The sequence below is a fragment of the Heptranchias perlo genome, chromosome 6 (genome assembly GCF_035084215.1).
Source record: "Heptranchias perlo isolate sHepPer1 chromosome 6, sHepPer1.hap1, whole genome shotgun sequence".
Classification (NCBI taxonomy): Eukaryota; Metazoa; Chordata; class Chondrichthyes; order Hexanchiformes; family Hexanchidae; genus Heptranchias; species Heptranchias perlo.
The window spans coordinates 49601683-49624142 of record NC_090330.1 but is presented as its reverse complement, the minus strand read 5'-3'; positions in this window follow the sequence as shown (position 1 = coordinate 49624142).

Genomic DNA, 22460 nt, shown 5'->3' with positions numbered 1-22460 from the left:
CCTCCCATCTCACTCCTCCTTCTCCACCTCCTCCTACCCTCTCACTCCTCCTCTTCTTCTCCTCTCACTCCTCTTCCTTCTTACCCCCTCTCACTCCTTCTCCAACTCCTCCTATCCTCTCACTCCTCCTCCTCGCTCACACCTCCTCCTCATCACTCACTCCTCCTCCTCCTCGCTCACTCCTCCTCCGCCTCCATCCCTTTCATTCCTCCTTCTCATTCCCTCTCACTCCTCCTCCTCACCTCTCACTTCTCCTACTCCTCCTCCTCCACTCACTCCTCCTCCTTCTCCCCTCTCATCACTCCTCCTTCCGCCTCACCCCTCCTCCTCCCCTCTCAATCTCCCTTCTCCTCCTCCTCCTCCCCCTCTCACCTCTCCTCCTCCTCCTCCCCTCTCACTCCTCCTCCTCCTCCCCACACTCCTACTCCTCCTCCTCCCCTCTCACTCCTCCTCCTCCTCCCACTCTCTCACTCCTCTTCCTCCTCCCTTCTCACTCCTCCTCCTTCTCCTCCTCGTCCTCCTCCTCCGCACTCACTCCTCCTCCTCCTCCCCTCTCAATCCTCCTCCCCTCTCAATCCTCCTCCCCTCTCAATCCTCCTCCCCTCTCAATCCTCCTCCTCCTCCCCTCGCACACCTCCTCCTCCTCCCCTCGCACTCCTCCTCCTCCTCCCCTCTCACTCCTCCTCCTCCCCTCGCACTCCTCCTCCTCCACCCCTCTCACTCCTCCTCCTCCTCCCCCTCTCACTCCTCCTCCTCCTCCTCCTCCACCTCACTCCTCCTCCTCCTCCCCTCTCACTCCTCTTTCTCCACCGCCTACTCCCCTCTCACTCCTCTTTCTCCACCTCCTACTCCCCTCTCACTCCTCCTCCTCATCCTCCACCTTTTCTCCTCTCACTCCTCTTCCTCCTTCCCTTTCACTCCTACTCCTCCTTCTACCCTCTCCCTCCTCCTGCTCCTCACTCAATCCTCCTCCTCCTATCTCATTCCTTCTCCTCCTCTCACTCCTCCTCCTCCTACCCTTTCACTCCTCCTCCTCCTTCCCTCTTACTCCTCCCCCTCACTCCTCCTCCTCCTCCCCTCTCAATTCACCTTCTCCTCCTTCTCCACTCTCACTTCTCCTCCTCCTCCACTCCCTCCTCCTCCTTCTCCCCGCTTATCCCACCTCCTTCCGCCTCACCCCTCCTACTCCTCCCCTCTCAATCCCCCTTCTCCCCTCCTCCCTTCTCACTCCTCCTCCTCTTCCGCTCTCACTCCTCCTCCTCACTGCACACTCCTCCTCCTCCTCTCCACTCACTCCACCTCCTCATCCACTCTCACTCCTCCTCTCCTCTCACTCCACCTCCTCCTCCCCTCTCACTTCATCCTCACCTTTTCTCATCTCACTCCTCTTCTTCCTCCACTCTCACACCTCCTCCTCCCCCCCTCTCACTCCTCCTCCTCCTCCCCTCTCACTCCCCTCCTCTTCCCCTCTCCACTCCCCCGTACCTCCTCCTCCTCCCCCACTCACTCCTCCACCTCCTCCCCTTATCACTCCTCCACCTCCTCTCCTCTCATTACTCTTCTCCTACTTCCCTCTCAAACCCCCTTCTCCCCCCCACTTCCCCTACTCCCACTGCTCCTACTCCCACTCCTCTACTCCCCTCTCACACCTCCTCAACCACCACCTCCTCAACTCTCATTCACCACCTCCTCCTTCCCTCACTCCTCCTCCTCCTCCTCCCCTCTCACTTCTCCTCCTCCTCCCCTCTCACTCCTCCTCCTCCTCCACCCCTCTCACACCTCCTCCTCCTCCTCCCCTCTCACTTCTCCCTCCCCCTCTCACTCCTCCTCCTCCTCCTCCTCCCCTCTCACTCCTCCTCCTCCCCCTCTCACTCCTCCTCCCCTCTCACTCTTCTCCTCCTCCTCCCCTCTCACTCCTCCTCCTCCCGTCTCCACTCCTTCTCCTCCTCCTCCCCTCACTCCTTCTCCTCCTCCACTCTCACCCTTCCTCCTCCTCCTCTCACTCCTCCGACTTCTCCCTTCTCACTCCTCCCCTCTCAATCTTCCTTCTCCCCTCTCACTCCTCCTCCTCCTACTTCTCCCTTCTCACTCCTCCCCTCTCACTCTTCCTCCGCCCCTCTCACTCCTTCTCTCCTCCGCCCTCTCACTCCTTCTCCTCCTCCTCCCCTCTCACTCCTCCTCCTCCTCCTCCTCCACTCTCACCCCCCTTCCTCCTCCTCCTCTCACTCCTCCTACTTCTCCTTCTCACCTCCTCCCCTCTCACTCTTCCTTCTCCCCTCTAACTCCTCCTCCTTCTCCTACTTCTCCCATCTCACTCCTCCCCTCTCACTCTTCCTCCACCCCTCTCAATCCTCCTCCTCCTCCTACTCCCTTCTCACTCCTCCTCCTCTTCCGCTCTCACTCCTCCTCCTCACTACACACTCCTCCTCCTCCTCCCCTCTCACTTCTCCTCCCCTCTCACTCCTCCTCCTCCACCTCTCCACTCACATCCTCCTCCTCATCCACTCTCACTCCTCCTCTCCTCTCACTCCTCCTCCTCATCCACTCTCACTCCTCCTTCTCCACCTCCTCCTCCCCTCTCACTCCTCCTCCTCCCCTCTCACTCCTCCTCCTCCCCTCTCAACTCCTCCTCCTCCCCTCTCACTCTTCCTCCTCCCCTCTCACTCCTCCTCCTCCACTCTCACTCCTCCTCCTCATCCCACTTTCACTCCTCCTCTTCTCCACCTCCTCCTCCCTCTCACTCCCCCTCCTCATCCTTCTCCTTTTCCCCCTCTCACTCCCCCTCCTCATCCTCCTCCTTTTCTCCTCTCACTCCTCTTCCTCCTCCCCTCTCACTCCTCCTCCTCCTACCCTCTCACTCCTCCTCCTCCTACCCTCTCACTCCTCCTCCTCCTACCCTCTCACTCCTTCTCCTCCTCCCCTCTCACTCCTCCTTCTCCACCTCCTCCTACCCTCTCACTCCTCCTCCTCCTCCTCCACTCTCACTCCTCCTCCTCCACTCTCACTCCTCCTCCTCCTCCACTCTCACTCCTCCTCCTCCTCTCTCATTCCTCCTCCTCCTCCCCTCTCACTCCGCCTCCTCCTCCCCTCTCACTCCTCCTCCTCCTCCTCCTCCTTGCTCACTCCTCCCCCTCGCTCACTCCTCCTCCTCCCCTTTCATTCCTCCTTCTCATTCCCTCTCACTCCTCCTCCTCCTCCTCACCTCTCACTTCTCCTACTCCTCCTCCTCCACTCACTTCCTCCTCCTCCTCCTCCTCCTCCTCTTCCTCCTCCACTCACTCCTCCTCCCTTCTCCCCTCTCATCCCTCCTCCTTCTGCCTCACCCCTCCTTCTCCTCTTCCCCTTTCAATCCCCCTTCTCCTCTTCCTCACCTCTCACTTCTCCTCCTCCTGCTCCTCCTCCTCCTCCTCCTCCTCCACTCACTCCTCCTCCGTATCCCCTCTCATCCCTCCTCCTTCCGCCTCACCCCTCCTTCTCCTCCCCTTTCAATCCCCCTTCTCCTCTTCCTCACCTCTCACTTCTCCTCCTCCTCCTCCTCCTCCTCCACTCACTCCTCCTCCTTCTCCCCTCTCATCCCTCCTCCTTCCGCCTCACCCCCTCATTCTCCTCCCTTCTCAATCCCCCTTCTCCTCCTCTTCCCCTCTCACCTCTCCTCCTCCTCCTGCTCCTCCCCTCCTCCTGCTCCTCCCCTCTCTCTCCTCCTCCTGCTCCTCCCCTCTCACTCCTCCTTTTCCTCCCCTCACTCCTCCTCCTCCTCCCCGTCCCCTCTCACTCCTCCTCCTCCTCCCCACACTCCTATTCCTCCTCCTCCCCTTTCACTCCTCCTCCTCCTCCCTTCTGACTCTGCCTCCTCCTCCTCTGCACTCACTCCTCCTCCTCGTCCCCTTTCACTCCTCCTCCTCCCCTCTCAATCCCCCTTCTCCTCCTCCCCACTCTCTCATCCTCCTCCTCCCCTCTGTACTCATCCTCCTCCCCACTCTCTCTACTCCTCCTCCTCCCCTCTCTCCTCCTCCTCCCCTCACTCATACTACACCTCCTCCTCCTCCTCCCCCTCCCCACTCTCCTCCTCCTCCCCTCAGTCATACTACACCTCCTCCTCCTCCCTCCCCTCTCACCTCCTCCTCCTCCACTCTAACTCCTCCTCCTCCTCCCCTCTCTCCTCCTCCTCCTCCCCTCTCACCTCCTCCTCCTCTACTCTAACTCCTCCTCCTCCTCCCCTCTCTCCTCCTCCTCCTCCTCTCTATCTCCTCCTCCTCCTCCCCTCTCACTAGACCTCCTCCTCCCCTCTCACTTCTCCTCCTCCTCCTCCCCTCACAATCACCCATCTCCGACTTCCCCTCTCAATCGCCCTTCTCCCCCTTCTCCTCTCCCACTCCTCCTACTCCCCTCTCACTCCTCCTCAACCACTACCTCCTCAACTCTCACTCCACCCCCTCCCATTCTTCTCCCCTCTCATTCCACCACCTCCTCCTTCCCTCACTCCTCCTCCTCCCCTCTCACTCCTGCTCCTCCTCCTCCCCTCTCACTCCTCCTCTTCCTCCTGCTCCCCTCTCACTCCTCCTCTTCCTCCTGCTCCCCTCTCACTCCTCCTCCTCCTTCTCCTGCTCCCCTCTCACTCCTCCTCCTCCTCCTCCCCTCTCACTCCTCCTCCCCTCTCACTCCTCCTCCTCCTCCTCTCCTCTCACTCCTCCTCCTCCCCTCTCACTCCTCCTCCTCCCCTCTCACTCCTCCTCCTCCCCTCTCACTCTTCCTCCTCCCCTCTCACTCCTCCTCCTCCACTCTCACTCCTCCTCCTCATCCACTTTCACTCCTCCTTCTCCACCTCCTCCTCCCCTCTCACTCCCCCTCCTCATCCTTCTCCTTTTCCCCTCTCACTCCCCCTCCTCATCCTCCTCCTTTTCTCCTCTCACTCCTCTTCCTCCTCCCCTCTCACTCCTCCTCCTCCTACCCTCACACTCCTCCTCCTCCTACCCTCTCACTCCTCCTCCTCCTACCCTCTCACTCCTTCTCCTCCTCCCCTCTCACTCCTCCTTCTCCACCTCCTCCTACCCTCTCACTCCTCCTCCTCCTCCTCCACTCTCACTCCTCCTCCTCCACTCTCACTCCTCCTCCTCCTCCACTCTCACTCCTCCTCCTCCTCTCTCATTCCTCCTCCTCCTCCCCTCTCACTCCGCCTCCTCCTCCCCTCTCACTCCTCCTCCTCCTCCTCCTCCTTGCTCACTCCTCCCCCTCGCTCACTCCTCCTCCTCCCCTTTCATTCCTCCTTCTCATTCCCTCTCACTCCTCCTCCTCCTCCTCACCTCTCACTTCTCCTACTCCTCCTCCTCCACTCACTCCTCCTCCTCCTCCTCCTCCTCCTCTTCCTCCTCCACTCACTCCTCCTCCTTCTCCCCTCTCATCCCTCCTCCTTCTGCCTCACCCCTCCTTCTCCTCTTCCCCTTTCAATCCCCCTTCTCCTCTTCCTCACCTCTCACTTCTCCTCCTCCTGCTCCTCCTCCTCCTCCTCCTCCTCCACTCACTCCTCCTCCGTATCCCCTCTCATCCCTCCTCCTTCCGCCTCACCCCTCCTTCTCCTCCCCTTTCAATCCCCCTTCTCCTCTTCCTCACCTCTCACTTCTCCTCCTCCTCCTCCTCCTCCTCCACTCACTCCTCCTCCTTCTCCCCTCTCATCCCTCCTCCTTCCGCCTCACCCCTCATTCTCCTCCCTTCTCAATCCCCCTTCTCCTCCTCTTCCCCTCTCACCTCTCCTCCTCCTCCTGCTCCTCCCCTCCTCCTGCTCCTCCCCTCTCTCTCCTCCTCCTGCTCCTCCCCTCTCACTCCTCCTTTTCCTCCCCTCACTCCTCCTCCTCCTCCCCGTCCCCTCTCACTCCTCCTCCTCCTCCCCACACTCCTATTCCTCCTCCTCCCCTTTCACTCCTCCTCCTCCTCCCTTCTGACTCTGCCTCCTCCTCCTCTGCACTCACTCCTCCTCCTCGTCCCCTTTCACTCCTCCTCCTCCCCTCTCAATCCCCCTTCTCCTCCTCCCCACTCTCTCATCCTCCTCCTCCCCTCTGTACTCATCCTCCTCCCCACTCTCTCTACTCCTCCTCCTCCCCTCTCTCCTCCTCCTCCCCTCACTTCATACTACACCTCCTCCTCCTCCTCCCCCTCCCCACTCTCCTCCTCCTCCCCTCAGTCATACTACACCTCCTCCTCCTCCTCCCCTCTCACCTCCTCCTCCTCCACTCTAACTCCTCCTCCTCCTCCCCTCTCTCCTCCTCCTCCTCCCCTCTCACCTCCTCCTCCTCCACTCTAACTCCTCCTCCTCCTCCCTCTCTCCTCCTCCTCCTCCCCTCTCACCTCCTCCTCCTCTACTCTAACTCCTCCTCCTCCTCCCCTCTCTCCTCCTCCTCCTCTCTATCTCCTCCTCCTCCTCCCCTCTCACTAGACCTCCTCCTCCCCTCTCACTTCTCCTCCTCCTCCTCCCCTCACAATCACCCATCTCCGACTTCCCTCTCAATCGCCCTTCTCCCCCTTCTCCTCTCCCACTCCTCCTACTCCCCTCTCACTCCTCCTCAACCACTACCTCCTCAACTCTCACTCCACCCCCTCCCATTCTTCTCCCCTCTCATTCCACCACCTCCTCCTTCCCTCACTCCTCCTCCTCCCCTCTCACTCCTGCTCCTCCTCCTCCCCTCTCACTCCTCCTCTTCCTCCTGCTCCCCTCTCACTCCTCCTCTTCCTCCTGCTCCCCTCTCACTCCTCCTCCTCCTCCTGCTCCCCTCTCACTCCTCCTCCTCCTCCTCCCCTCTCACTCCTCCTCCCCTCTCACTCCTCCTCCTCCTCCTCTCCTCTCACTCCTCCTCACCTCTCACTCCTCCTACTCCCCTCTCACTCCTCCTTCTCCCCTCTCACTCTTCCTCCTCCCCTCTCACTCTTCCTCCTCCCCTCTCACTCCTCCTCCTCATCCACTTTCACTCCTCCTTCTCCACCTCCTCCTCCCCTCTCACTCCCCCTCCTCATCCTTCTCCTTTTCCCCTCTCACTCCCCCTCCTCATCCTCCTCCTTTTCTCCTCTCACTCCCTCTTCCTCCTCCCCTCTCACTCCTCCTCCTGCTACCCTCTCACTCCTCCTCCTCCTACCCTCTCACTCCTCCTACCCTCTCACTCCTCCTCCTCCTCCTACCCTCTCACTCCACCTCCTACCCTCTCACTCCTTCTCCTCCTCCCCTCTCACTCCTCCTTCTCCACCTCCTCCTACCCTCTCACTCCTCCTCCTCCTTTTCTCCTCTCACTCCTCTTCCTTCTTACCCCTCTCACTCCTTCTCCAACTCCTCCTACGCTCTCACTCCTTCTCCTACCCTCTCACTCCTCCTCCTCGCTCACACCTCCTCCTCATCACTCACTCCTCCTCCTCCTCGCTCACTCCTCCTCCGCCTCCTTCCCTTTCATTCCTCCTTCTCATTCCCTCTCACTCCTCCTCCTCACCTCTCACTTCTCCTACTCCTCCTCCTCCACTCACTCCTCCTCCTTCTCCCCTCTCATCCCTCCTCCTTCCGCCTCACCCCTCCTTCTCCTCCCCTTTCAATCCCCCTTCTCCTCTTCCTCACCTCTCACTTCTCCTCCTCCTCCTCCTCCTCCTCCTCCTCCACTCCTCTTCCTCCTCCCCTCTCACTCCTCCTACTCCCCTCTCACTCCTCCTTCTCCCCTCTCACTCTTCCTCCTCCCCTCTCACTCTTCCTCCTCCCCTCTCACTCCTCCTCCTCATCCACTTTCACTCCTCCTTCTCCACCTCCTCCTCCCCTCTCACTCCCCCTCCTCATCCTTCTCCTTTTCCCCTCTCACTCCCCACCTCATCCTCCTCCTTTTCTCCTCTCACTCCTCTTCCTCCTCCCCTCTCACTCCTCCTCCTGCTACCCTCTCACTCCTCCTCCTCCTACCCTCTCACTCCTCCTCCTCCTACCCTCTCACTCCTCCTCCTACCCTCTCACTCCTCCTCCTACCCTCTCACTCCTTCTCCTCCTCCCCTCTCACTCCTCCTTCTCCACCTCCTCCTACCCTCTCACTCCTCCTCCTCCTTTTCTCCTCTCACTCCTCTTCCTTCTTACCCCTCTCACTCCTTCTCCAACTCCTCCTACGCTCTCACTCCTTCTCCTACCCTCTCACTCCTCCTCCTCGCTCACACCTCCTCCTCATCACTCACTCCTCCTCCTCCTCGCTCACTCCTCCTCCGCCTCCTTCCCTTCATTCCTCCTTCTCATTCCCTCTCACTCCTCCTCCTCACCTCTCACTTCTCCTACTCCTCCTCCACTCACTCCTCCTCCTTCTCCCTCTCATCCCTCCTCCTTCCGCCTCACCCCTCCTTCTCCTCCCCTTTCAATCCCCCTTCTCCTCTTCCTCACCTCTCACTTCTCCTCCTCCTCCTCCTCCTCCTCCTCCACTCCTCTTCCTCCTCCCCTCTCACTCCTCCTCCTCTTACCCTCTCACTCCTCCTCCTCCTACCCTCTCACTCCTCCTCCTACCCTCTCACTCCTTCTCCTCCTACCCTCTCACTCCACCTTCTCCACCTCCTCCGACCCTCTCACTCCTCCTCCTCCTTTCTCCTCTCACTCCTCTTCCTTCTTACCCCTCTCACTCCTTCTCCAACTCCTCCTACCCTCACACTCCTCCTCCTACCCTCTCACTCCTCCTCCTCGCTCACACCTCCTCCTCATCACTCACTCCTCCTCCTCCTCCTCGCTCACTCCTCCTCCGCCTCCTTCCCTTTCATTCCTCCTTCTCATTCCCTCTCACTCCTCCTCCTCACCTCTCACTCCTCTACTCCCCTCTCACTCCTCCTTCTCCCTCTCACTCTTCCTCCTCTCCTCTCACTCCTCCTCCTCCCCTCTCACTCCTCCTCCTCCACTCTCACTCCTCCTCCTCATCCACTTTCACTCCTCCTTCTCCACCTCCTCCTCCCCTCTCACTCCCCCTCCTCATCCTTCTCCTTTTCCCCTCTCACTCCCCCTCCTCATCCTCCTCCTTTTCTCCTCTCACTCCTCTTCCTCCTCCCCTCTCACTCCTCCTCCTCCTACCCTCTCACTCCTCCTCCTCCTACCCTCTCACTCCTCCTCCTCCTACCCTCTCACTCCTTCTCCTCCTCCCCTCTCACTCCTCCTCCTCCTACCCTCTCACTCCTTCTCCTCCTACCCTCTCACTCCTCCTCCTCCTCCTACCCTCTCACTCCTCCTCCTACCCTCTCACTCCTTCTCCTCCTCCCCTCTCACTCCTCCTTCTCCAACTCCTCCTACCCTCTCACTCCTCCTCCTCCTTTTCTCCTCTCACTCCTCTTCCTTCTTACCCCTCTCACTCCTTCTCCAACTCCTCCTACGCTCTCACTCCTTCTCCTACCCTCTCACTCCTCCTCCTCGCTCACACCTCCTCCTCATCACTCACTCCTCCTCCTCCTCGCTCACTCCTCCTCCGCCTCCTTCCCCTTTCATTCCTCCTTCTCATTCCCTCTCACTCCTCCTCCTCACCTCTCACTTCTCCTACTCCTCCTCCTCCACTCACTCCTCCTCCTTCTCCCCTCTCATCCCTCCTCCTTCCGCCTGACCCCTCCTTCTCCTCCCCTTTCAATCCCCCTTCTCCTCTTCCTCACCTCTCACTTCTCCTCCTCCTCCTCCTCCTCCTCCTCCTCCTCCACTCCTCTTCCTCCTCCCCTCTCACTCCTCCTCCTCTAACCCTCTCACTCCTCCTCCTCCTACCCTCTACTCCTCCTCCTACCCTCTCACTCCTTCTCCTCCTCCCCTCTCACTCCTCCTTCTCCACCTCCTCCTACCCTCTCACTCCTCCTCCTTTTCTCCTCTCACTCCTCTTCCTTCTTACCCCTCTCACTCCTTCTCCAACTCCTCCTACCCTCTCACTCCTCCTCCTACCCTCTCACTCCTCCTCCTCACTCACACCTCCTCCTCATCACTCACTCCTCCTCCTCCTCGCTCACACCTCCTCCTCATCACTCACTCCTCCTCCTCCTCGCTCCACTCCTCCTCCGCCTCCTTCCCTTTCATTCCTCCTTCTCATTCCCTCTCACACCTCCTCCTCACCTCTCACTCCTCCTACTCCCCTCTCACACCTCCTTCTCCCCTCTCACTCTTCCTCCTCCCCTCTCACTCCTCCTCCTCCACTCTCACTCCTCCACCTCATCCACTTTCACTCCTCCTTCTCCACCTCCTCCTCCCCTCTCACTCCCCCTCCTCATCCTTCTCCTTTTCCCCTCTCACACCCCCTCCTCATCCACCTCCTTTTCTCCTCTCACTCCTCTTCCTCCTCCCCTCTCACTCCTCCTCCTCCTACCCTCTCACTCCTCCTCCTCCTACCCTCTCACTCCTCCTCCTCCCTCCCCTCTCACTCCACCTCATCCTCCCCCCCTCACTCCTCCTCCTCCTCCCCCTCACTCCTCCTCCTCCCCTCTCACTCCTCCTCATCCTCCTCCCCTCTCACTCCTCCTCATCCTCCTCCCCTCTCACTCCTCCTCCTACCCCTCTCACTCCTCCTCCTCCTCCTTCTCCCCTCTCACTCCTCCTCCTCCTCCCCTCTCACTTCTCATCCTCCTTCTCCTCCCCACTCACTCCCTCCTCCACCTCCTCCCCTCTGTACTCATCCTCCTCCCCTCTCTCTCTGCTCCTCCTCCTCCTCCTCCCCTCTCACTCCTCCTCCTCCTCCCCTCACTCCTACTACACCTCCCCTCCTCCCCTCACACTCCTCCTCCCCTCACACTCCTCCTCCCCTCACACTCCTCCTCCCCTCACACTCCTCCTCCCCTCACACTCCTCCTCCCCTCACACTCCTCCTCCCCTCACACTCCTCACTCTTCCTCCCCTTTCACTCCTCCTCCTCCTCCCCTCTCAATCACCCTTCTCCTACTTCCCTCTCAATCCCCCTTCTCCCCCTTCTTCCCTCCCACTCCTCTTACTCCCCACTCATTCCTCCTCAACCACCACCTCCTCAACTCTCACTCCACTACCCCCTCCTTCCCTCACTCCTCCTCCTGCCCTCTCACGCCTCCTCCTCCTCCTGCCCTCCTCACACCTCCTCCTCCTCCTCCCCTCTCACTCCTCCTCCTCCTCCCCTCTCACTCCTCCTCCTCCTCCCCTCTGTACTCCTCCTCCCCTCTCTCCTCCTCCCCTCTTACTCCACCTCCTCCTCATCCTCCCCTCTCACTCCTCCTTCTCCTCCTCCCTCCTCCCCTCACCCACTCCTCCTCCTCCTCCTCCTTCTCCTCCCCTTTCACTCCACCTCCTCCTCCTCCCCTTTCACTCCACCTCCTCCTCCTCCCCTTTCACTCCTCCTCCTCCTCCTCCCCTTACACTCCTCCTCCTCCTCCTCCCCTTTCACTCCTCCTCCTCCTCCTCCCCTTATCACTCCTCCTCCTCCTCCTCCTCCCCTTTCACTCCTCCTCCTCCTCCTCCCCTTTCACTCCTCTCCCCTTTCACTCCGCGCCTCCTCCTCCTCCCCTTTCACTCCGCCGCCCTCCTCCTCCTCCCCCTCTCAATCACCCTTCTTCTACTTCCCTCTCAATCCGCCTTCTCCCCCTTCTTCCCTCCCACTCCTACTCCCCTCTCACTCCTCCTCAACCACCCAGCTCCTCAACTCTCACTCCACTCCCTCCCCTTCTTCTCCCCTCTCATTACACCACCTCCTCCTTCCCCTCACTCCTCCTCCTCCCCTCTCACTCCTCCTCCTCTCCTCTCACTCCACCTCCTTCTCCTCTCTCCTCCCCTCCCCACACCTCCTCCTCCCCTCTCACTCCTCCTCCTCCTCCATCTCTCCTCCTCCTCCTTCTCCTCCTCCTTCACTGCACCTTCTCCTCCTCCTTCACTGCACCTCCTCCTCCTCCTCCTCCCCCTCTCACTCCTCCTCCTCCTCCCCTCTCACTCTCCTCCTCTTCCCCTCTCACTCCTCCTCCTCTTCCCCTCTCACTCCTCCTCCTCCTCCCCTCTCACTCCTCCTCCTCATCCCTCTCTCACACCACCTCCTCCCCTCTCACTCCTCTGTCTCCACGTCCTCCTCCCTTCTCACTTCCCCTCCTCCCCTCTCACTCCTCCTCCTCCCCTCACCCACTCCTCCTCCTCCTCCTCCTTCTCTTCCCCTTTCACTCCACCTCCTCCTCCTCCCCTTTCACCTCCACCTCCTCCTCCTCCCTTTCACTCCTCCTCCTCCTCCTCCCCTTTCACTCCTCCTCCTCCTCCTCCCCTTTCACTCCTCCTCCTCCTCCCCTTTCACTCCTCCTCCTCCTCCCCACTCACTCCTCCTCCTCCTCCTCCCCTTTCACTACGCCCGCCTCCTCCTCCTCCTCCCCTCTCAATCACCCTTCTTCTACTTCCCTCTCAATCCCCCTTCTCCCCCTTCTTCCCTCCCACTCCTACTCCCCTCTCACTCCTCCTCAACCACCAGCTCCTCAACTCTCACTCCACTCCCTCCCCTTCTTCTCCCCTCTCATTACACCACCTCCTCCTTCCCTCACTCCTCCTCCTCCCCTCTCACTCCTCCTCCTCTCCTCTCACTCCACCTCCTTCTCCTCTCTCCTCCACTCCCACACCTCCTCCTCCCCTCTCACTCCTCCTCCTCCTCCATCTCTCCTCCTCCTCCTTCTCCTCCTCCTTCACTGCACCTTCTCCTCCTCCTTCACTGCAACTCCTCCTCCTCCTCCTCCCCTCTCACTCCTCCTCCTCCTCCCCTCTCACTCCTCCTCCTCTTCCCCTCTCACTCCTCCTCCTCCTCCCCCTCACTCCTGCTCCTCATCCCACTCTCACTTCCCCTCCTCCCCTCTCACTCCTCCTCCTCCCCTCTCACTCCTCCTCCCCTATCACTCCTCTTCCTGCCCTCTCACTCCTCCGCCTACCCTCTCACTCCTCCTCTTCCTCCCCTCTCACTCCTCCTTCCACACCTCCTCCTACCCTCTCACTCCTCCTCCTCTCTCACTACTCCTCCTCTTCCTTCCCTCTCACTCCTCCTCCTTCCCCCTCACTCCTCCCCATCCTCCTCCTCCTCCCCTCTCAATTCACCTTCTCCTCCCTCCTTTCACTCTCACTTCTCCTCCTCCTTCACTCTCACTTCTCCTCCTCCTCCACTCTCACTTCTCCTCCTCCTCGCCTCTCACTTCTCCTCCTTCCGCCTCACCCCTCCTCCTCCTCCCCCTCAAACCTCTTTCTCCTCCTCCTCCCCTCTCACTTCTCCTCCTCCTCCTCCTCCCTTCTCACTTCTCCTCCTGCTCCTCCTCCTCCCCCCTCACTCCCCTCCTATTCCTCCTCCCCTCTCGCTCCCCCTCCTCCTCCCCTCTCGCTCCCCCTCCTCCTCCCCTCTCACTCCTCCTCCTTCTCTCCTCCTCGTCGTCCACCTCCCCTCTCACCCTTCCTCCTCCCCACTCACTCCTCCTCCTCCTTCTCCACTCTCACTCCTCCTCCTCGTCCTCCTCCTCCGCTGTCACACCTCCTCCTCGTCCTCCTCCTCCGCTGTCACTCCTCCTCCTCCTCCTCCTCCTCCTCCCCTCTCTCTCCTCCTCCCCTCTCACTCCTCTCCCTCCTCCTCCCCTCTCACTTCTCCTCCTCCTCCTCCTCCCCTCTCAATCCCCCTCCTCCCTCCCCTCACTCACTCCTCCTCCTCTCCTCTCTTACTCTTCCGCTCCCACTCCTCCTTCTCCCCTCTCGCTCCCACTCCTCCTACTCCCCTCTCACTCGTCCTCCTCCTACTCCCCTCTCACTCGTCCTCCTCCTACTCCCCTCTCACTCGTCCTCCTCCGACTCCCCTCTCACTCGTCCTCCTCCTACTCCTACTCCCCTCTCACTCGTCCTCCTCCTACTCCTTCTCACTCGTCCTTCTCCTACTCCCCTCTCACTCCTCCTCCTCATCCTCCTACTCCCCTCTCACTCCTCCTCCTCATCCTCCTCCTCTGCTGTCACTCCTCCTCCTCCTCCTCCCGTCTCACTCCTCCTCTTCCTCCCCCTCCCCCTCTCACTCCTCCTCCTCCTCGTCCTCCCCCTCCCCTCTCACTCCTCCTCTCCTCCCCTCTCACTCCTCCTCCCCTCTCACTCCTCCTCCTCCCCTCTCACTCCACCCTCCTCCTCCTCCTCCTCCCCTCTCACTCCTCCTTCTCCTCCCCCTCACTCCTCCTTCACACTCACTACTCCTCCTCCACCTCCTCCCTCTCACTCCTCATCCTGCACCCCATCCTCCCCTCTCACTCCACCTCCTCCTCCCTTCTCACATCTCCTCCTCCTCCCCTCTCACTCCTCCTCGTCCTCCTCCTCCCCTCTCAATCCTTCTCCTCCTTCTCCCCTCTCACTCCTCCTCCTCCTCCCCTCTCACTCCTCCTCCTCCACTCTCACTCCTCCTCCTCCCCTCTCACTCCTCCTTCTCCCCTCTCAATCCTCCCTTCTTCCCTCTCAATCCTCCTCCTCCTCCTCCTCTTCCACCCTCTCACTCCGCCTTCTCCGGTCTCACTCCTCCTCCTCCTCCTTCTCCCCTCTCACTCCTCCTCCTCCTCCCCTCTCACTCCTCCTCCTCTCCCCCTCTCACTCCTCCGCCTCCTCCTCCCCTCTCACTCCTCCTCCACCTCCTCCTCCCCCTCTCACTCCTCCCCCTCCTCCTCCCCTCTCACTCCTCCTCCTCCTCCTCCTCCCCTCTCACTCCTCCTCCTCCTCCTCCCCTCTCACTCCTCTCCTCCTCCTCCCCTCTAACTCCTCCTCCTCCTCCCCTCTCGCTCCTCCTCCTCCTATTCCTCCCCTCTCACTCCTCCTCCTCCTATTCCTCCCCTCTCGCTCCTCCTCCTCCTATTCTTCCCCTCTCGCTCCTCCTCATCCTCCTATTCTTCCCCTCTCACTCCCTCCTCATCCTCCAATTCTTCCCCTCTCACTCATCCTCTTCCTCCTCCTCCTCCTCTTCCCCTCTCACTCCTCCTCCTCCTCTTCCCCTCTCACTCCTCCTCCTCCTTGTCCCCTTTCACTCCTCCTCCTCCTCCAACTCCTCGTCCCCTCTAAATCCTCCTCCTCCTCCTCCTCCCCTCTCACTCCTCCTCCTCCTCCTCCCCTCTAACTCCTCCTCCTCCTCCCCTCTCGCTCCTCCTCCTCCTATTCCTCCCCTCTCACTCCTCCTCCTCCTACTCCTCCCCTCTCGCTCCTCCTCCTCTATTCTTCCCCTCTCGCTCCTCCTCATCCTCCTATTCTTCCCCTTCACTCCTCCTCATCCTCCAATTCTTCCCCTCTCACTCCTCCTCCTCCCCTCTCACTCCTCCTCCCCTATCACTCCTCTTCCTGCCCTCTCACCTCCTCCGCCTACCCTCTCACTCCTCCTCTTCCTCCCCTCTCACTCCTCCTTCCACACCTCCTCCTACCCTCTCACTCCTCCTCCTCTCTCACTACTCCTCCTCTTCCTTCCCTCTCACTCCTCCTCCTTCCCCCTCACTCCTCCCCATCCTCCTCCTCCTCCCCTCTCAATTCACCTTCTCCTCCTCCTTCACTCTCACTTCTCCTCCTCCTCCACTCTCACTTCTCCTCCTCCTCGCCTCTCACTTCTCCTCCTTCCGCCTCACCCCTCCTCCTCCTCCCCCTCAAACCTCTTTCTCCTCCTCCTCCCCTCTCACTTCTCCTCCTCCTCCTCCTCCCTTCTCACTTCTCCTCCCTGCTCCCTCCTCCTCCCCCTCACTCCCCTCCTATTCCTCCTCCCCTCTCGCTCCCCCTCCTCCTCCCCTCTCGCTCCCCCTCCTCCTCCCCTCTCACTCCTCCTCCTTCTCTCCTCCTCGTCGTCCTCCTCCCCTCTCACCCTTCCTCCTCCCCACTCACTCCTCCTCCTCCTTCTCCACTCTCACTCCTCCTCCTCGTCCTCCTCCTCCGCTGTCACACCTCCTCCTCGTCCTCCTCCTCCGCTGTCACTCCTCCTCCTCCTCCTCCTCCTCCCCTCTCCCTCCTCCTCCCCTCTCACTCCTCTCCCTCCTCCTCCCCTCTCACTTCTCCTCCTCCTCCTCCTCCCCTCTCAATCCCCCTCCTCCTCCCCTCTCACTCCTCCTCCTTCTCCTCTCTTACTCTTCCGCTCCCACTCCTCCTTCTCCCCTCTCGCTCCCACTCCTCCTACACCCCTCTAACTCGTCCTCCTCCTACACCCCTCTCACTCGTCCTCCTCCTACTCCCCACTCACTCGTCCTCCTCCTACTCCCCTCTCACTCGTCCTCCTCCTACTCCCCTCTCACTCGTCCTCCTCCTACTCCCCTCTCACTCGTCCTCCTCCTACTCCCCTCTCACTCGTCCTCCTCCGACTCCCCTCTCACTCGTCCTCCTCCTACTCCTACTCCCCTCTCACTCGTCCTCCTCCTACTCCCTTCTCACTCGTCCTTCTCCTACTCCCCTCTCACTCCTCCTCCTCATCCTCCTACTCCCCTCTCACTCCTCCTCCTCATCCTCCTCCTCTGCTGTCACTCCTCCTCCTCCTCCTCCCGTCTCACTCCTCCTCTTCCTCCCCTCCCCTCTCACTCCTCCTCCTCCCTCGTCCTCCCCCTCCCCTCTCACTCCTCCTCTTCCTCCCCTCTCACACCTCCTCCCCTTCACTCCTCCTCCTCCCCTCTCACTCCTCCTCCTCCTCCTCCTCCTCCCCTCTCACTCCTCCTTCTCCTCCCCTCACTCCCTCCTTCACACTCACTACTCCTCCTCCACCTCCTCCCCTCTCACTCCACCTCCTCCTCCCTTCTCACATCTCCTCCTCCTCCCCCTCTCACTCCTCCTCGTCCTCCTCCTCCCCTCTCAATCCTTCTCCTCCTTCTCCCCTCTCACTCCTCCTCCTCCTCCCCTCTCACTCCTCCTCCTCCACTCTCACTCCTCCTCCTCCCCTCTCACTCCTCCTTCTCCCCTCTCAATCCTCCTTCTTCCCTCTCAATCCTCCTCCTCCTCCTCCTCTTCCACCCCTCTCACTCCGCCTTCTCCGGTCTCACTCCTCCTCCTCCTCCTTCTCCCCTCTCACTCCTCCTCCTCCTCCCCTCTCACTCCTCCTCCTCCTCCCCTCTCACTCCTCCGCCTCCTCCTCCCCTCTCACTCCTCCTCCTCCTCCCCTCTCACTCCCTCCTCCTCCTCCCCTCTCACTCCTCCGCCTCCTCCTCCCCTCTCACTCCTCCTCCTCCTCCTCCTCCCCTCTCACTCCTCCTCCTCCTCCCCCTCTCACTCCTCCTCCTCCTCCTCCTCCCCTCTCACTCCTCCTCCTCCTCCTCCCCTCTAACTCCTCCTCCTCCTCCCCTCTCGCTCTTCTCCCTCCTATTCCTCCCCTCTCACTCCTCCTCCTCCTATTCCTCCCCTCTCGCTCCTCCTCCTCCTATTCTTCCCCTCTCGCTCCCTCCTCATCCACCTATTCTTCCCCCTCTCACTCCTCCTCATCCTCCAATTCTTCCCCTCTCACTCATCCTCCTCCTCCTCCTCCTCCTCCTCTTCCCCTCTCACTCCTCCTCCTCCCTCTTCCCCTCTCACTCCTCCTCCTCCTTGTCCCCTTTCACACCTCCTCCTCCTCCAACTCCTCGTCCCCTCTAAATCCTCCTCCTCCTCCTCCCGTCACACTCCTCCTTCTCCCCCACACTCCTCCTTCTCCCCTTCACTCCTCCTTCTCCCCCCACACACTCCTCCTCCTCCTTCTCCCAACACACTCCTCCACCTCCTCCTCCACCTCTCAACTCCTCCTCCTACCCTTCTCTCCTCCTCCTCCTCCTCCCCTTCCTCCTCCCTCCTCCCCCTCTCTCCTCCACCCCCTCCCCCTCTCTCTTCCTCCTCTCCCCTCACTCCTCCTCCTCCTCCTCCCCCTCACTCCGCCTTCACCCCCTCACTCCTCCTGCTCCTCTTTCTCCCCTCTCATTCTTCCTCCTCCTTTATCTCCTCATACTGCTCCTCCTCCATCTCCCTTCTCACTCCTCCACCTTCACCTTCTTCCCTCACACTCCACCCCCTCCTCCCCTCAACACCCACCACCTCCTCCCCTCACACTCCTCCTCCTCCTTCTCCCCTCACACACCTCCGCCTCCTCCTTCTCACCTCTCACTCCTCCGCCTCCATCTCCCCCTCACTCCTTCTCCCCTCACACTCCTCCTCCTCCTCTCACACTCCTCCTCCTCTTTCTCCCCTCACACTCCTCCTTCTCCCCCTCACACTCCACCTGCTCCTCCTTCACCCCTCACACTGCTCCTCCTTCTCCCCTCTCACTCCTCCTGCTCCTCCTTCTCCCCTCACACTGCTCCTCCTTCTCCCCTCAAACTCCTCCTCCTTCTCCCCTCACACGACTCCTCCTTCTCCTCCTTCTCCCCTCACACTCCTCCTCCTCCTCCTCCTTCTCCCTCACACTCCTCCTCTCCCCTCACACCCTCCTCCTCCTTCTCCCCTCACACTCCTCCTCCTCCACCTTCTCCCCTCACACTCCTCCTACTCCTTCTTCTCCCCTCATACTGCTCCTCCTCAATATCCCCTCTCACTCCTCCTCCTCCTCCTCCGCCTCGTCCTTCTCCCCTCTCACTCCTTCCCCTCCATCTCCCCCTCACTCCTCCTCCTCCTTCTCCCCTCATACTCCTTCTCCTCCTCTTTCTCGCCTGATACTCCTCCTCCTCCTCCTCTTTCTCCCGTCACAATCCTCCACCTCCTCTCACACTCCTCATCTCACACTCCTCCTCCTCCTCCTTCTCCCCTCATACTCCTCCTCCTCCTTCTCCCCTCATACTCCTCCTCCTTCTCCTCCTCCTTCTCCCCCTCACTCCTCCTCCTCCTCCTTCTTCCCTCCTCCTCCTCTTCCTCTCCCCTCACACTCCTCCTCCTCCTCCTCCTTCTCCCCTCACACGACTCCTCCTTCTCCTCCTTCTCCCCTCACACTCCTCCTCCTCCTCCTCCTTCTACCCTCACACATCTCCTCCTCCACCTCCTTCTCCCCTCACACTCCTCCTCCTCCTCCTCCTTCTCCCCTCACACTCCTCCTCCTCCTTCTCCCCTCACACTCCTCCTCCTCCTTCTCCCCTCACACTCCTCCTCCTCCTCCCCTCAAACTCCTCCTCCTCCTCCTCCTACTTTTCCCCTCAAACTCCTCCTCCTCCTTCTTCTCCCCTCACACTCCTCCTCCTCCTCCTTCTCCTCCTCACACACTCCCCACATGCTCATGAGCACACTCACACCCACCCCCACCTGTCGGTCGGCGTGCCCCGCGCGAGCACCCTCTCCGCGTGCGTAATATCCCCTCACACTCCACCTCCACCACCTCCCGCCTCGTCCTTCACCTCTCACTCCTCCCCTCCATCTCCCCCTCCCACCTCCTCCTCCTTCACCCCTCATCCTCCTTCTCCTCCTCTTTCTCGGCCTGATACTCCTCCTCCTCCTCCTCTTTCTCTCCGTCACAATCCTCCACCTCCTCTCACACTCCTCCCCTCACTCCTCCTCCTCCTATTTCTCCCCTCACACTCCTCCTCTTTCTCCCCTCACTCTCTCCTCCTCCTTCTCCCCTCATACTCCTCCTCCTCCTTCTCCCCTCATACTCCTCCTCCTTCTCCTCCTCCTTCTCCCCCTCACTTCCTCCTCCTCCTCCTTCTTCCCTCCTCCTCCTCTTCCTCTCCCCTCACACTCCTCCTCCACCTCCTCCTTCTCCCCTCACACGACTCCTCCTACTCCTCCTTCTCCCCTCACATTCCTCCTCCTCCTCCTTCTACCCACACATCTCCTCCTCCTCCTCCTTCTCGCCTCACACTCCTCCTCCTCCTTCTCCCCCTCACACTCCTCCTCCTCCTTCACCCTCACACTCCTCCTCCTCCATCTCCCCTCACACTCCTCCTCCTCCTCCCCTCAAACTCCTCCTCCTCCTCCTCCTACTTTTCCCCTCAAACTCCTCCTCCTCCTCCTTCACCCCTCACACTCCTCCTCCTCCTCCTCCTTCTTCTCCCCTCACTCCTCCTCCTCCTCCTTCTCCTCCTCTCACACTCCTCCTGCTCCTCCTCCTTCTTCTCCTCTCACACTCCTCCTCCTCCTCCTCCTTCTTCTCCTCTCACACTCCTCCTCCTCCTCCTCCTTCTCCCCTCACACTCCTCCTCCTCCTCCTTCTCCCCTCACACACTCCTCCTCCTCCTCCTTCTCCCCTCACACTCCTCCTCCGCCTCCTCCTTCTCCCCTCTCACTCCTCCGCCTCCATCTCCCCCTCACTCCTCCTCCCCTCTCACACTCTCCTTCTCCCCTCACACTCCTCCTCCTCTCCCTCATATTGCTCCTCCTCCATCTCCCCTCTCACTCCTCCTCCACCTCCTCCTCCCCTCAAACTCCTCCTCCTCCTCCTCCTCCTCCTCCTCCTTCTCCCCTCAAACTCCTCCTCCTCCTCCTCCTTCTCCCCTCAAGCTCCTCCTCCTCCTCCTCCTTCTCCCCTCAAACTCCTCCTCCTCCTCCTCCTCCTTCTCCCCTCACACTCCTCCTCCTCCTCCTCCTCCTCCTTCTCCTCTCACACTCCTCCTCCTCCTCTTCTTCTCCTCTCACACTCATCCTCCTCCTCCTCCTTCTCCTCTCACACTCCTCCTCCTCCTCCTCCTCCTCCTTCTCCTCTCACACTCCTCCTCCTCCTCCTTCTTCTCCTCTCACACTCATCCTCCTCCTCCTCCTTCTCCTCTCACACTCCTCCTCCTCCTCCTCCTCCTCCTTCTCCTCTCACACTCCTCCTCCTCCTCCTTCTTCTCCTCTCACACTCATCCTCCTCCTCCTCCTTCTCCTCTCACACTCCTCCTCCTCCTTCTTCTCCCTCACACTACTCCTCCTCCTCCTCCTCCTCCCCTCACACTCCACCTCCTCCTTCTCCCCTCACACTGCTCCTTCTTCTCCCTCACACTCTTCCTCCTCCTTCTCCCCTCACACTCCTCCTCCTCCTCCCCTCATACTCCTTCTCCTTCTCCTCCTCCTTCTCCCCTCACACTCCTCCTCCTCCTCCTTCTCCCTAACACTCCTCCTCCTCCTCCTCCTCCTTCTCCCTCACACTCCTCCTCCACCTCCTCCTCCTCCTTCTCCCCTCAAACTCCTCCTCCTCCTCCTCCTCCTTCACCCCTCACACTCCTCCTCCTCCTCCTTCTTCTCCTCTCACACTCCATCCTCCTCCTCCTTCTCCTCCTCTCACACTCCTCCTCCTCCTCCTCCTCCTTCTTCTCCTCTCACACTCCTCCTCCTCAATTCTTCTCCTCTCACACTCATCCTCCTCCTCCTCCTTCTTCTCCTCTCACACTCCTCCTCCTCCTCCTCCTTCTTCTCCCTCTACACTACTCCTCCTCCTTCTTCTCCCCTCACACTACTCCTCCTCCTCCTCCTCCCCTCACACTCCTCCTGCTCCTCCTTCTCCCCTCACACTCCTCCTCCTCCTCCTTCTCCCCTCACACTCCTCCTCCTCCTCCTTCTCCCCTCACACTCCTCCTCCTCCTCCTTCTCCCCTCACACTCCTCCTCCTCCTCCTTCTCCCCTCACACTCCTCCTCCGCCTCCTCCTTCTCCCCTCTCACTCCTCCGCCTCCATCTCCCCCTCACTCCTCCTCCCCTCACACTCCTCCTTCTCCCCTCACACTCCTCCTCCTCCTCCTTCTCCCCTCATATTGCTCCTCCTCCATCTCCCCTCTCACTCCTCCTCCTCCTCCTCCTCCGCCTCCTCCTTCTCCCCTCTCACTCCTCCGCCTCCATCTCCCCCTCACTCCTCCTCCTCCTTCTCCTCTCATACTCCTTCTCCTCCTCTTTCTCGCCTGATACTCCTCCTCGTCTTTCTCCCCTCACACTCCTCCTCCTCGTCTTTCTCCCCTCACACTCCTCCTCCTACTCCTTCTCCCCTCACACTCCTCCTCCTCCTCCTCCTCCCTCACACTCCTCCTCCTCCTCCTCCTCCTCCCCTCAAACTCCTCCTCCTCCTCCCCTCACACTCCTCCTCCTCCTCCTTCTCCTCCTCTCACACTCCTCCTTCTCCTCCTCCTTCTTCTCCTTTCACACTCATCCTCCTCCTCCTCCTTCTTCTCCTCTCACACTCCTCCTCCTCCTCCTCCTTCTCCCCTCACACTCCTCCTCCTCCTCCTTCTCCCCTCACACTCCTCCTCCTCCTCCTTCTCCCCTCACACTCCTCCTCCGCCTCCTCCTTCTCCCCTCTCACTCCTCCGCCTCCATCTCCCCCTCACTCCTCCTCCCCTCACACTCCTCCTCCTCCCCTCATATTGCTCCTCCTCCATCTCCCCTCTCACTCCTCCTCCACCTCCTCCTCCCCTCAAACTCCTCCTCCTCCTCCTCCTCCTCCTTCTCCCCTAAAACTCCTCCTCCTCCTCCTCCTTCTCCCTCAAGCTCCTCCTCCTCCTCCTCCTTCTCCCATCAAACTCCTCCTCCTCCTCCTTCTCCCCTCACACTCCTCCTCCTCCTCCTTCTTCTCCTCTCACACTCCTCCTCCTCCTCCTTCTCCTCTCACACTCCTCCTCCTCCTCCTTCTTCTCCTCTCACACTCATCCTCC